Consider the following 14554-nt stretch of genomic DNA (forward strand, 5'->3'; position numbering starts at 1 on the left):
ACCTCAATTTGATTGCGTAAGGAAGGTATTTTGGTGGATATGCACCCCTCCGAACCATGTTCGCTAAGACGCGTTGCACTGTCGAGGCAGAGATTGGAGCTGCTCGCATACTGTTCACTTCCTTGAGAATTTCAGGTGCATCACCAGTCCCCTGACGTTTAGCCTGCACACACATGAACTGATCTTCCCTGTGTGATATTACTCGGGTTCTTCCAGATAGCGAAACAGTTGCATTGGCACCAGTTTCTTCGAACCACAGAAATTTATAGACCACTATACATTGGACTACGCCAATTTTTGTTACTATTGTTCTAATATAATAGACTCCCTGATGTAGAGCTACAATTTCAGCACATTTTTAATTCCAATCTCCTGCTTCTGTCCCATTAGGACGTAATATGGTATGAACCTGTTCAGGTATACAAAACAGTGCTAGCTGCAAACAGTGTCCTATAAACTAATGCGAATTGATTGCTGTACACATAGTGGAAAGAATGAAGCACAGTCGAATGCAACCATCTTAGGTAAAGGCACGTCAGCGTTGTTGTGGATATTCATCAGCGCCCCTCTGTGCGAACAATACGTACACAACAGAGGCGCTTGATCTTTGCATGTTTCTACTTGTTTCATTATCAGAACCGGAATTTGATAGAATATGCAAAACGAAAAGCCTATTTTAACCTCAAATCGATAGTTGCGACAGGTAGTAAAAAACTTTTGATCGGTAGAGTAGGTGGAGAAGAGTCGAATGGGGAATCATTACAGCGTCGATAAGGGCCGTCAGTGGGAATATCTACTGACACAAGCTATTCTGACAAGCGCAGAATATCATAACCCAGCGCCTGCGTGCGAGCATCTGGGAAACGGCGAAATTGATCGGCTGTTCGCGAGCAACTGTCGTGAGCATCTATGGAATGTGGTTTGAAAGACGGTGCAGCCATGAGTAGGCGACAAGGTGTTGGACGTCCACGGATCATCAGAGAACGTGGAGGTTGGAGGATTGCCGACCTTTTATGTGTTCCCATATTGACCCAACGGCATCGTCAATTGCGAGGGGCGTTCAATAAGTAATGCAACACATTTTTTTTGTCTGTCAATTTTGGTTGGAAAAATGGAGAATTTGTTGTGGAACATTCCCGCATCAGCCCCTATAGTTACACGAAGTTCCGATAGGTGGTAGCTCTATGCGTAGACTTCAAAATGCGTCTGTAACGGAGGTGGGTTCCAAGCAAAAAACTGTAATTGAGTTTCTTTTGATGGAAAATGAATCGCAGATATTCATAGGTGCTTGCGGAATTTCTATGGAGCGCTATCAGCCGGAGGAATAATTTTTCTAATTACAACAGGCCAATGGTCTTGTCTGGTTACGCTGCTCGAAACATTCAGCACACCAAGAATGTGAGCATCTCCCATTCATTCTTTTATTATATTACGTTTCATTACTAGAGATGTTCACTAATCTTTTCTGAATTATTTAAAACAATGGTGCACTGGGTTTTATTAAACTCTACTTACTGCTTCTTACCAACATTCGTGGTAGTATAGATATTGCATGCGTGTATTATCTGAGGCATTATTTATTTGCGTCATCATCATCATTATCATCATCATCATCAGCCAATTCGATCACTTAGTGATGTGGCGTCTTTGAGTCGGCGTGCAACAAAAGGATCCCTGCAGGTTCTTCCATTTCTGCCGATCTTGAGCTTCCCTTTGCCGATTCAAATGGTTCAAATGGCTCTGAGCACTATGGGACTTAACTTCTGAGGTCACCAGTCCCCTAGAACTTAGAACTAGTTAAACCTAACCAACATAAGGACATCACACACATCCATGCCCGAGGCGGGATTCGAACCTGCGACCGTAGCGGTCGCGCGGTTCCAGGCTGTAGCGCCTAGAACCGCTCGGCCACTCCGGCCGGCTTGCCGATTCAGTCCAGCTGTCTTTCCTAAATCTCTGTCCCATCCGTCCGGTGGTCTTCTCCTTGGTCTATTATGGTAAATTGGGCTCCAGTCTAGTATTTGTTTTGACCACCTGCCATCTTTTCTTCGAGCGACACGGCCAATCCACTGCCATTTCAAGGTATTCATTCTCTCCATTATGTCACTGACCTTTGTCATCTGTTTGATACCAACTGCTTTTTTCTCTCTTTGTGTAGCACAACATTGATCTCCCTTTCCTCTATGAGTTACTTTAGTTTTTTAACGACGAGTTCATTTAATGACCATTCCTCTATGGTTAACATTAATTTTCTAACCATGAACTTATTTAATGTCTGTCTCACAGCCACAAGTTATTACAGGCAGCACACAATGATCACAAACTGTTTTCTGCAGCTCGGTCGACATCTTAGACTTCGAAACTGGAGAGTATCTTCCAAAATACGTCGAAATGTTTCTGGTTTTAGGTGTCCTTTCATATTTACAAATAGACCCAGGTAGAGATATTCTGTGATCCCTTGCAGTTGCGTACTATCAACAGATATATTTCCTTCTGGTGTCCATTCATTCGTCATGATCTTGGTTTTGTAATAGTTCATTTTTCGGCCACCTTCAGAGCAGACTAACGCAAGTTCACTAACCAAAATTTGAAGCTCTTCTACACTGTTTGCAAATAGAACAATATCAGGTTATTTAATCTCTTTCCCAGAATTTGCATTCCCTTTATTTTCCGATCCAATTTACACATTGCTTTTTCTACTACTGCTGAAAATAGTTATGGAGACATAGAGTCACCTAGTTTTACACCCTTTTCAATGGGAAATTCATTGGTTTCTTCAACAGCATTCCCAAATATTGTGGAGGTCTTGTATATGTTGTATAAGGCTCCAATATCGACCTGGTCTCTTCCTTGTTCTTATTTACGTAAGTTGTTAGAATTTTGTTATTGACAAAATACATGGACATCACCAAACAAAAGCAGACACGACCTGAATTGAAACACAGTCAATAACAGAGCCGCCATGAAGCTCAAGCGTTTGTCCATAGAAGAACACGCGCTGCATTTCTGTCGAAACTCTCTTGTTGATAGCTGTATAACAGAAAATTTCATTCACATGGAGCTATTACTTATTTCTCCAAATAATAACAATTATATAGTTAATTAACTGAAATGTTCTACAAATAGCGAATCTACTTAATAGACATTACAAATGGCGCGGGTCTGCACAGCAAAAAGACTTAACATGAATCGCAATATGCTAAAAACAACTAAAGGAAGTGGGGAGAACGCAGCGCATTCAGCGCTTATATAAGAAAACCATAGATATTGTACGCGCAGACAAAGGTGACACTGGTGACAACCGACGCGGTGACTGACGGGAGCGGCTGCAAAGGCATTACCCATTTACAGCCGCTCTCATCGGCCAGCGCGCCGAGTGCCAACTTCGTTTGCACGTTTAATACAAATCATTTATACAATATGGATATAGTTACATATTGTCACTGATGAAAGTATACGAAATATAGAGAAAACCACATCTTCATTTTCAAACATTTTTAAAAAAATCAAATGGGTGCTTGAAAATGAATGAACAGATTTCAATTGTTTATTACACACAGATTGTGAAAAAATAGAAACAAACTGCGCATGTCACTGGACAGAGGAAGGTTCAAAGTTTTCACACCACAAGATGGATCATTTGAAATTAGCATAAAGTCAATCCACTGTTCAAGTGCAACGTGCATTACGTCGTCGATTCAGCAAGAAGCCGCCTCTGCACACGCAGATACATGACTGGCATACAAAATTCTTGGAAGCTGGCTGCATATGCAAAGGGAAGAGCACGGGTCAGCCACCCACGTCTGATAAAAATGACGAGCGTATCTGAGGTATGTTCATACGGAGCTCTCGGAAGCCCACAAGACGGGCAGGTCGGGAACTTCAACTTCCTCAACAATGGTGAGGCGTATTCTGCGTATGAAGCCTTACAAGTTGCAGTTATTGCAATAATTGCGCCCCGGCGACCACAGCAGACGGTTCGAATTTTCCATTTCAATAAACAGGGACGTGTTGATTCGTGTGTGAAATGAAATGGATTACTATTTCGATGTTTCTCGAGCAACGCCGGGTGCTCATGTTGAGCGTCTGTGTCAACACAAAATTTTGAACCTTTCTCTATCAGTTACATGTGTTTCTATTTTTAATACTTTGTCTGCAGTAAACAACAAACCGTTTCTTTTTTAATAATCCTGTATTACAAACGCCGACCGGTGGTGCCGTATAATGCTGTGAGGAACATTCAGCTGGGCTTCGATGGGACATATGGTAGTAATCGAAGGCACCATGAAGGTTGTCGACAACGTGAATTTTGAAACTTCCTAGCAGATTAAAACTGTGTGCCGGACCAAGACTCGAACTCGGGACCTTTGCCTTTCGCGGGCAAGTGCTCTACCGACTGAGCTAGCCAAGCACGGCTCATGACCCGCCCTCACAGCTTCAATTCTGCCAGTACCTCGTCTCCTACCTTTCAAATTTCACAGAAGCTCTCCTGCAAACCTTGCAGAACAAGCATTCCTGGAAGAAAGGATATTGCGGAGACATGATTTAACCACAGCCTGGGGGATGTTTCCAGAATGAGATTTTCACTCTGCAGCGGAGTGTACGCTGTTATGAAACGTCCTAGCAGATTAAAACTGTGTGCCGGACCGAGACTCGAACTCGGAACGTTTGCCTTTCGCGCGCAAGTGCTCTACCGACTGAGCTAGAAACGTATATATTATTCCACAGCACCTACATCCCTTCATGCACATCTTCCAGCAAGATAACTGTGCGTGTCACAAGGCCAGAATCGTGCTACAGTTGATGTCTTGGCGTCCAAATTCGCCTGATTGGAACTCCGAACATATCTCTGAGGCTATCGGACACCAGCTCAATGCCCACAAACCACTGGCCCGTATTTACGGGTACTGGATGACATGTGCACAGTCATCGGTGCCACATACCTCTGGAAACCTTCTGAGAGGACTTGTCGAATCCCTCCCACGCAAAATCTCAGACATACTGCGTTACAAAGGTGAACCAGCGTACTATTCAGTAGTTGCCTCATTAGTATAAGACAGAAAGCACATAACATGTAGCACTAGTTAGGTAGTGCTTTATTCAGTTTTACTTTGGCAGTAATTCTCAGGCCGTCTAGTACTGCAAACACATTCACCTCCATCAGCTTAAATTGAAGGAAATACTTGTTCTACTGACTGTTCCATTTTTTGATGCCAGTACCTGGACAGTGTTTACAATATTGAAGTGAGTCGAAAATTTAAATGTCTGTGTTTCATATCTGAAATATGCAGCAAGTATCTTGTTCAGCGCTGTCTACCGATTCTACAGGGAACTATTGCAGTGTTGGTTGGATTCAATAGTCGTTTGACCGTCGGTGAGAGCAGATCGCAATGGCCGAAACAATCGTAGATCTCGCCAGTTGTGAAATGCGGGATCTGATTAGATTTTTACTAGAAAAAGGATCTTCAGCTGCTTAAATCCATTACGAGTTATGCCCAGTATGTGCACCTGAAATAATGAGTGACAAACAAGTTCAAAATGCTGTCGAGAATTTCAGAATGGCCGCTAAAATGTTAACGATGATCAGCGGATTGGCAGGCCCACTTGTCGGACCGATGACATCGCTGATCAAGTGAACCAAAAATTTTGAAAGGATCGGCTATTGAGTAGTACTTGTCTGATTGATGAATTTCAAAATGCTGCTCGCCCCTCAGTTGAGAGGACTGTCACTGACCAGGATGGATATCACAAACTTTTTGCGAGGTGACTTCCAAAAATGCTCATTGATCTGCACCAAGAGCAAAGACTGCATAGTGCAGGACAGATTTGGAGCGCTATAGACAAGATGGAGATAATTTGTGTTCCCACACTGTTACGGGCGACAAGGCGTGGATATCGTACGGCAACGCGGAATCGAAACAGCAGCCAATGCAGTGGTACCATTCAAATTCACCCACATCAAAAATTTTTAAGCAATCTCCTTTCTCAAATCGAAATTACGGCTACCGTTTTTTGGGACGGACAGAGCGTCCATTTGATTGATTTCATGGATCGTGGTCAACAATTACGGCTGATGTATATTGTGAAACGCTAATCTAACCGAGATGTGCGATCTGCGGGAAACTGTCGTTATAATCCTCCTTCACGGCAACGCACGCCCTCACACCGATGTCACAGCAAACGAGAAGATCGAAGATTTTCGTTGGGAACTTTTTGATCTTGCACCAAGCGACTATTTCTTCTTTTTGCACTTGAAAAAGTGGTTGGGTGGACAACGACGATGAACTCAAGACAAGCATTACCAACTGGTTCAATTCCCAGGCAACAGACTTTTACGCAGAGGTATTAAAGACTCTGTTGCAGTGTTGTAAAAATTGTATATACGAGGGCTGTTCAAAAAGTAAGGTGCCCTTTAATTTGCGCGGGCAACGTACATTCGACTATCGATCTTTTTTTTTTGTTATGTTGGTACACATGCCCCGAACATATGTTGACAATTTCAAGTGTACAGCATACTTCGTTTGTTTTTGACAGAAAGATTAGACGTGTTTTAGTGTACTCGGCGATTTTCGATTATTATGAAAAATGGAGCAAAGAATTTGCATCAAAGTTTGTGTGAAAAATGGAACTAAGTGCTCTAAAAGACTTGAAATGTTGACAGTGGCATACAGTGAGTCTGCTCTATGTAAAAAAAAAATGTTCGCAAGTGGTGCAAGCTCTTCCAAGACGGCCGAGAAGATGCCAATGACAAACCTCGCTCTGGACGCCCCAGCACGTCAACAACATATGTAACGTGAAAGCTGTGAAGAAAATTCTTTTGGAAAATCGTCGAGTTACCGTAACAGAAGTTGCTGAGTATGTTGGTATATCGGCCGGCTCGTGTCATGCAATTTTTCCGGATAATTTGGGCGTGAGACTTGTGTCAGCGAAGTTAGTTACAAAATTTCTCAATTTTGATCGCATGAGCATCGCTCAGAAGCTCTTGAGTGACGTCAATGGTGATCCTGATTTGCTCAAAAGGGTCATAACTGGAGACGAAACATGGGTTTACTGTTATGACGTGGAAAACAAAGTCCAATCGTCCCAATGGAAGCATCCGGGAGAGCCAAGACCGAAAAAAGCACGCGAAGTTCAATCAAATGTCAAAGTTTTGCTCGCTTTTTTTTTTCAGTTACCGTGGCGTAGCGCATCATGAATTTTTGTCTCAAGGTCGTACGGTCAATAAGGACTATTACCTTGACGTTATGCGCCATTTGCGAGAAGCAATACGCAAAAAAACGTCCAGAATTGTGGAAAAACAATCCATAGCTTTTGCATCACGACAATGCACCTGCTCATTCATAGTCGCTTATGAGGGATTTTTTGGCCGAAAACAACACAACAATCATGCGTCAGCCACCATATTTACCGGATTTGATCCCCTGCGACTTTTTCCTGTTACCAAAACTGAAGAGATATTTGAAAGGACGAAGATTTTTAACGATTGAGGAAATAGAAACTGCATCGCTGGAAGTTCTCAAGGCTGTACCAAAAAGTGCTTATGAGGAGTACTTAGAGGATTGGGAAAAGCGTTGGCACAAGTGTATTGCATCTGAGAGGGCAACATGAATATTGATGAATAACTACATATTTTTTCATAAAAAGATAAAGTCACCTTACTTTTTGATTACACCCACCTCGTAAATGAATGTGGAAAAGTAAAACAGATACGTAGTAAAATGTTACTGTTAATAAAAACTTTTTCTCATAAGCTACTTTTTTTGTGATCAAAAGCACATTAGTTTTGGAATACGCCTCGTATGTACAATGAAAAACTTCTGTTCTTAATTTTCCAAGACAAGCACTCACACACGAAGTAACAAGTTATTTACTCTGATTTAACAACTGTTTGCCTTCAAATTATCACATAACCAAAGGGGAAAAGGCAGTTTTCTTTCGACTTTTGCGTTCTCTCTTTCTGCCAAAGGCATGCAGCAAGTTTTGCGCTGCTACAATATGCAGTGTCTGCGGAACTTCCTGTGTGAAGCAGTTATTCTCTCGAGTTTTGTTTACACTTATTCTCAATGGGAGAGCTTTTGTCCTTGGTTGTTGCGTCATTAGGAAGGTCGACGTTGCTGCGTGCACACCTTCCCACGCTGTTTATCTTCGGGCGGTAGAGATCGGCGTTCCGAACCATAATCTTTTATGATTCAAAAGGAGGGTTCATCGCCGACTAATGTTTGAAAGTTAGCCGGATGCTTCGAGCACTTTTGAAACTGTCAGTATGAATAGTAAAACGGTCTTGCACCATTTGAAAATGAAGTTCGTTGCAGCCGGGGAAATTCGAGATCGGATCAAGCTAGGTGGCCGGTCATCCAGTTTTAGGTTTCCTGTGATTTCCCTAAATTGCCTAAGGAGAGTGCCGGCGCGGTTCTGTTGAATGGACGCGGCCGATTTGCTTCCATAACCCTTCCCTAATTCGCGCCTGTGCTCGCCTCTGATGACCTCGTCATCGACAGGATATTAAAAATTAATCTCTCTTCTTTTTTTCCGAAAACGCAGCGACATTCGATGGGAGTGCCAGAAAGAGACGCCATCCCTTTTTTCATGGAAGTTATCCGCCTTCAGCATCGAGTTAACAAAAGTGCAGATAGCTGCCGATGAATACTTCTTTCCCACCAAAATGCATTGTCCGGCACATTCCCTCTTGAAGGAAAAAAAAAAAAAAAAAAAAAAAAGACAACGATAAGCGTCGCGCGTGCCTTTTCATAATGCGATACTTCAAGAAAGATGAAATTTGCGAGTCATGTCGTTATGACTGATTTAGAGCTGAAAGCTCGTCAGGGTTTGGCACTGGCTACGAACCACGCCTCTTTTTCCTGCAGCGCTGCTCAAACTGTACGTTTCGACCGGTTCTGATGAACCGACTCACAGTACCCTGCGAAATCTCACATTTCTTCTGGTAAAGAAGTTACTGTTGCGTATTTGCGGGCCGTGAACGACGTTACATACACTGCCCTCCATAAGTTTGGGAACACCATGCTGCGTATTACAACAGAGCAAGATGGAAGTGATCTATGTGCGTTATTGGTTAGAATACGAAATAGAAAGCTCAAATAACGGTTAATAATGACACGGGCAGTATTGTATATTTAATTATTGTACATATACATACATATTGGTACATACAGGTTGCTTCAAAAATGACCGGTATATTTGAAACGGCAATAAAAACTAAACGAGCAGCGATAGAAATACACCGTTTGTTGCAATATGCTTGGGACAACAGTACATTTTCAGGCGGACAAACTTTCGAAATTACAGTAGTTACAATTTTCAACAACAGATGGCGCTGCAAGTGATGTGAAAGATATAGAAGACAACGCAGTCTGTGGGTGCGCCATTCTGTACGTCGTCTTTCTGCTGTAAGTGTGTGCTGTTCACAACGTGCAAGTGTGCTGTAGACAACATGGTTTATTCCTTAGGACAGAGGATTTTTCTGGTGTTGGAATTCCACTGCCTAGAACACAGTGTTGTTGCAACAAGACGAAGTTTTCAACGGAGGTTTAATGTAACCTAAGGACCGAAAAGCGATACAATAAAGGATCTGTTTGAAAAATTTCAACGGCCTGGGAACGTGCTGGAAACGTGCTGGAAAGGTAGGGCGACCGCGTACGGCAACCACAGACGGCAACGCGCAGATAGTGCAGCAGGTGATCCAACAGCGGCCTGGGGTTTCCGTTCGCCGTGTTGCAGCTGCGGTCCAAATGACGCCAACGTCCACGTATCGTCTCATGCGCCAGAGTTTACACCTCTATCCATACAAAATTCAAACGCGGCAACCCCTCAGCGCCGCTACCATTGCTGCACGAGAGACATTCGCTAACGATATAGTGCACAGGATTGATGACGGCGATATGGATGTGGGCAGCATTTGGTTTACTGACGAAGCTTATTTTTACCTGGACGGCTTCGTCAATAAACAGAACTGGCGCATATGGGGAACCGAAAAGCCCCATGTTGCAGTCCCATCGTCCCTGCATCCTCAAAAAGTACTGGTCTGGGCCGCCATTTCTTCCAAAGGAATCATTGGCCCATTTTTCAGATCCGAAACGATTACTGCATCACGCTATCTGGACATTCTTCGTGAATTTGTGGCGGTACAAACTGCCTTAGACGACACTGCGAACACCTCGTGGTTTATGCAAGATGGTGCCCGGCCACATCGCATGGCCGACGTCTTTAATTTCCTGAATGAATATTTCGATGATCGTGTGATTGCTTTGGGCTATCCGAAACATACAGGAAGCGGCGTAGATTGGCCTCCCTATTCGCCAGACATGAACCCCTGTGACTTCTTTTTTTTTTTTTTTTTTTCTTTATTTTATTTCAATTCCCCATTGGGGCGGGCTGGCAGCAGCATATGCGCTGCTCTTCAGCCAAAAGACATAGAACAAAAACAAGAGAAGACATTTAAAAACAGCAAAGGAGAGAAGAAGGCGAATATAGATATAAAAAAGGGAGAACATCATGGAAGGCAATATACAAAAACTGGGTGACTGTAAAATGGAGATAAAAAACTGTTTAAAAGTAGCACACACAAAAAGCCACACACTGCGACGATTAAAAGAACACAAGGCACAGTATGACTGGAGCATAAAGGTGTTGACGGATGGCAGAGCACACAACGTAACACTGACAGTGAACCTCAAGGCAGTACACAATTAAAATCACACCTCTTGACGCACACGAGAAACAGCACGAAACACAACACTGACGTGGCACACTGATGATGATCAATGCAGAGGATCTGCCAGGTTCAAGGAGATGAGGGAGACCTGAAGAAGGGAGGGAGGGGAAGAGATGGGGGAGGGGAATGGGGGGCGCTCGGAAGAGGGCCAGGTAGGGAGGGATGTGGGAAGGAGAGGGGCAAGTAGGGGGTGCAGGGTCTCAGGGGAGGGGGGGATGGAGGAAAATCCGCTCTGGGAGAAGGAGGAAAGAGGAGAAGGGGCCCTGGGGCGGGGGGGGGGGGGGGAACAAGGCCGGGTTATAGTTGGAAGGAAGGGTATATGTCACGGCGAAGTTCGTCATCCGGGAGGGGGAGGCGTTGGAAATTGCCCTGATGAAGGAGATGGAGGGTATGGAGGTGGAGAGAGGGAGGGATACAGCGATAGAGGCGCGGCAACGGGCGAGGGGTGGAGAGGAAGGAGGAAACCAGAGGGTGGGGGGGATCAACCCTGTGAACAATGTAAAGGATGCGGAGATGTTGGAGGAACAAGAGGAGGTGGGGGAAGGGGATCAGTTCATACAGGAGCCGTGTGGGGGAAGGAAGGCGGATACGGAAGGCAAGGCGGAGCGCATGACGTTCAAGGATTTGGAGAGCCTTGTAAAAGCGGGTGAGGGCGGAGATCCAGGCGACGCTGGCATAACAGAGGATAGGACGGATGAGGGATTTGTAGGTGTGGAGGATGGTAGAAGGATGCAGTCCCCATGTCCGGCCGGACAGGAGTTTCAGCAGGCGGAGGCGGGAATGGGCTTTCTGCTGGATGGTCAGGAGATGAGGGGTCCAGGTGAGGTGTCGGTCAAGGGTGAGGCCAAGGTATTTCAGGGTGGGGGTGAGTTGGATAGGACGACCATAAAGGGTGAGGTAGAAATCTTGGAGGCGAAAGGAGCGAGTGGTACGGCCTATGATGATTGCCTGGGTTTTGGAGGGGTTGAGATGGAGGAGCCACTGGTTACACCAAGTGGTGAACTGGTTAAGGTGGGTTTGGAGGGTACGTTGAGACCGTTGAAGGGTAGGATAGAGAGCCAGGAAGGTGGTGTCATCAGCATATTGGAGAAGGTGAACTGGTGGGGGTGGCTTGGGCATATCAGCTGTATACAAGAGATAAAGGAGAGGGGAGAGGACAGAACCCTGGGGGACGCCAGCCGTGGGATAAAAGATACGGGAGTTGGTGTTGTGGAGGGTGACATAGGAAGGACGGTGCGAGAGGAAGGAAGCGACCAGACGGACAAAATTGATAGGCAGGGCGTAGGTTTGGAGTTTAAAGAGGAGACCGGGATGCCATACACGGTCATAGGCATTTTGGAGGTCAAGGGAAACAAAAATGGCGGAGCGACGGGAGTTGAGCTGGAGGGACAGAAGGTGAACAAGGTTGAGGAGTTGGTCGTCAGCAGAGAAGGAGGGTCGGAAGCCACACTGGGTAAGGGGGAGGAGGTGGTGTTGAGCAAGGTGCCGATGGATACGGTGGGAGAGGATGGATTCAAGGACCTTACTGAAGACGGAGGTGAGGCAGATGGGACGATAGGAAGAGGCGGCAGAAGGGGGTTTGTTGGGCTTGAGGAAGAGGAGGACGCGGGAGGTCTTCCACAGGTCAGGGTAGAAGCCAGTAGAGAGGATGACATTATAGAGATGGGCGAGGACAGTTAGGAAGGAATAGGGGCTTTCTCGAAGGTGACGGTAGGTGACACAGTCGTGACCAGGGGCCGTGTTGCGTTTGGACTGGAGGAGAAGTTTAATGTCTTGTGCTGTGATGGGAGTGTTGACGTCGGAGGGGGGCAACTGCCCCAAGTACTGGAGACTAGGAGCAAGTGGAGCGACTGAGGTATCAGCACGTTCCATGACGGTGGGGAAAAGAGAATAATCAAAGTGGGGATCATCGGGGATGGAGAAGACCTCGGAAAGGTGGGAAGCGAAGTGGTTGGCCTTACTGAGGTTGTCTGGAGGGGGGCGATCGTTATGGAGAAGGGGGTAGTGGGGAGCGGAAAGGGAACCAGTAAGACGATGGAAGGCAGACCAGTACTTGGAGGAGTTGATAGGGAGGGTGGCATTGAGTCGTGTGCAGGTCTGGCGCCAGTCCCGGCGTTTCGTTGCTGTAATAAGGTTCCGTACGTGTCGCTGTATTTGCCGGTGGCGTTGGAGTGTATCCCTGTCACGAGTGCGGAGGAAGGAGCGATAGAGGCGGCGGGATTCACGGAGGAGGAGGACAGCCCACGGGGGGAGAGTGGGACGGTGTGGGTGGATGGTTTTAGTAGGAACATGGGCCTCCACGGCGTCAGTAATTACCGTCTGAAGGAAGGACGAGGCGCGGATGATGTCGTCAGGATGGCGATAGGTAAGAGGGTGGCTTTCGACCTGGGTGGAGATGGAGTCCCGGTAGGCATCCCAGTTGGCACGGCGATAGTCATGGACGACCTTGGGAGGGGGTGCAGGTTGCGGAGCCGGAGGGGGGCGGTTTGCAGACGTTATGGTGAGAAGGACAGGGAGGTGATCGCTACCTGTGGGGTCAAGGACGGCGACAGCGATACGCCCAAGGAGGTTGGCGGAGGCAATGACAACATCGGGGGTGGTGTTACTTTCGGTTCGGGTGTGCTGGGGAATGGGAACAAGGTCACCCTGGATTGTGCAGAGGATCTGATGCCACCGCCGAAGGGCAGCAGGAGTGCGGCTATGGATGTTGAGGTCGGCGGCAATCACATAGGTGGAGAAGGTGCGGTCAATGTGCGAGATGAAGTCATAAGGAAGAGGAGCAGTGGAGCGGACATAGATGGTGGCACAGGTAATGGTGAGGGAGGGGAAGAAGACGCTAAGGATAAGGTGTTCAGTGGGGTCATTGAGGAGAGGTTGTGGCCGGACGGGGATATGCTTAAGGTGGCCAATCGCGACTCCACCCTGCGCACGAGGACCAGGAGCATCAGTGCGGTGGAGGATATAGGGGGAGGTGCGGATAGAATGGTGGGGCTGGAGAAAGGTTTCGTTCAAGAGGAAGGTGTCGACCTGGTGGTGGGAGAGGGTGTGCATGAGGAGGTATTTGTTGGAGCGGAAGGAGCGAATGTTCTGGAAGAGGATGCGAGACTCGTGCCGCACCATGACGGGAAGGAGGGGGGGAAGAGAGGGAAGGGAAGAGACTTAAACGAGGGTGTCGAGGCGGGTGAAGGTGAAGTGGGCTTGGTTGTGGGAGTAAGTGGCGAAGGTGTTCAGGTGGAAAACAGAGCGAGCAGCAAGGGATATTTGTTGGAAGGTGTGCGGGCGCTGAAAAGGGTGAATGTTTTGGAGTACAACGGTAATGAACCGGATGATGTCCTCGGCCGTGGGGGGTGGACGGAGGGAATTGTTAGGATGGACAGGAGGATCGACGGGACGAACTGGGACTGTAAGTTCAGGGGTGGCTGGAGGGGGTTTAGCTTTACACTTGTGGGAGTATGTGGGATGGGGGCCATTGCAGGTATTACAGGAAGGAGGAGCAGCGAGGTTGGGGCAGTTCTTGAGAAAGTGGGAGGCCTTGCAATGGGGACAGGTGGGGGGGTTTTTGCAGTTGGGAGTCAGGTGGTCATTGTACATCAGGCACCGTTGGCAACGGTAGGATTGGGGAGGGGATTTGGAGGATTCAACAGGGTGGCGACGGTGGTATATCAGGGCACCCTGGGTGAGGAGATGGTCTATGGACGGGGCGGACTCTGAGAATATCCGCATGAGGTAGGTGGGACCAGAAGCATTGTGGATACGGCGGGCAGAGCGGATTTCCAAGCCCTGTGACTTCTTTCTGTGGGGACACTTGAAAGACCAGGTGTACCG

The 14554-nt window shown here is 46.7% G+C and overlaps 1 long non-coding RNA gene across 1 annotated transcript in view; it reads right to left on the reverse strand.

The window, feature by feature from the left end:
* Nucleotides 1-14554, reverse strand: part of LOC126457107 (uncharacterized) — a 95585-nt gene that overhangs the window by 45931 nt on the left and 35100 nt on the right. The gene's annotated exons all lie outside the window — the stretch shown is intronic.

Source organism: Schistocerca serialis, chromosome 2, assembly GCF_023864345.2.
Source record: "Schistocerca serialis cubense isolate TAMUIC-IGC-003099 chromosome 2, iqSchSeri2.2, whole genome shotgun sequence".
Classification (NCBI taxonomy): domain Eukaryota; kingdom Metazoa; phylum Arthropoda; class Insecta; order Orthoptera; family Acrididae; genus Schistocerca; species Schistocerca serialis.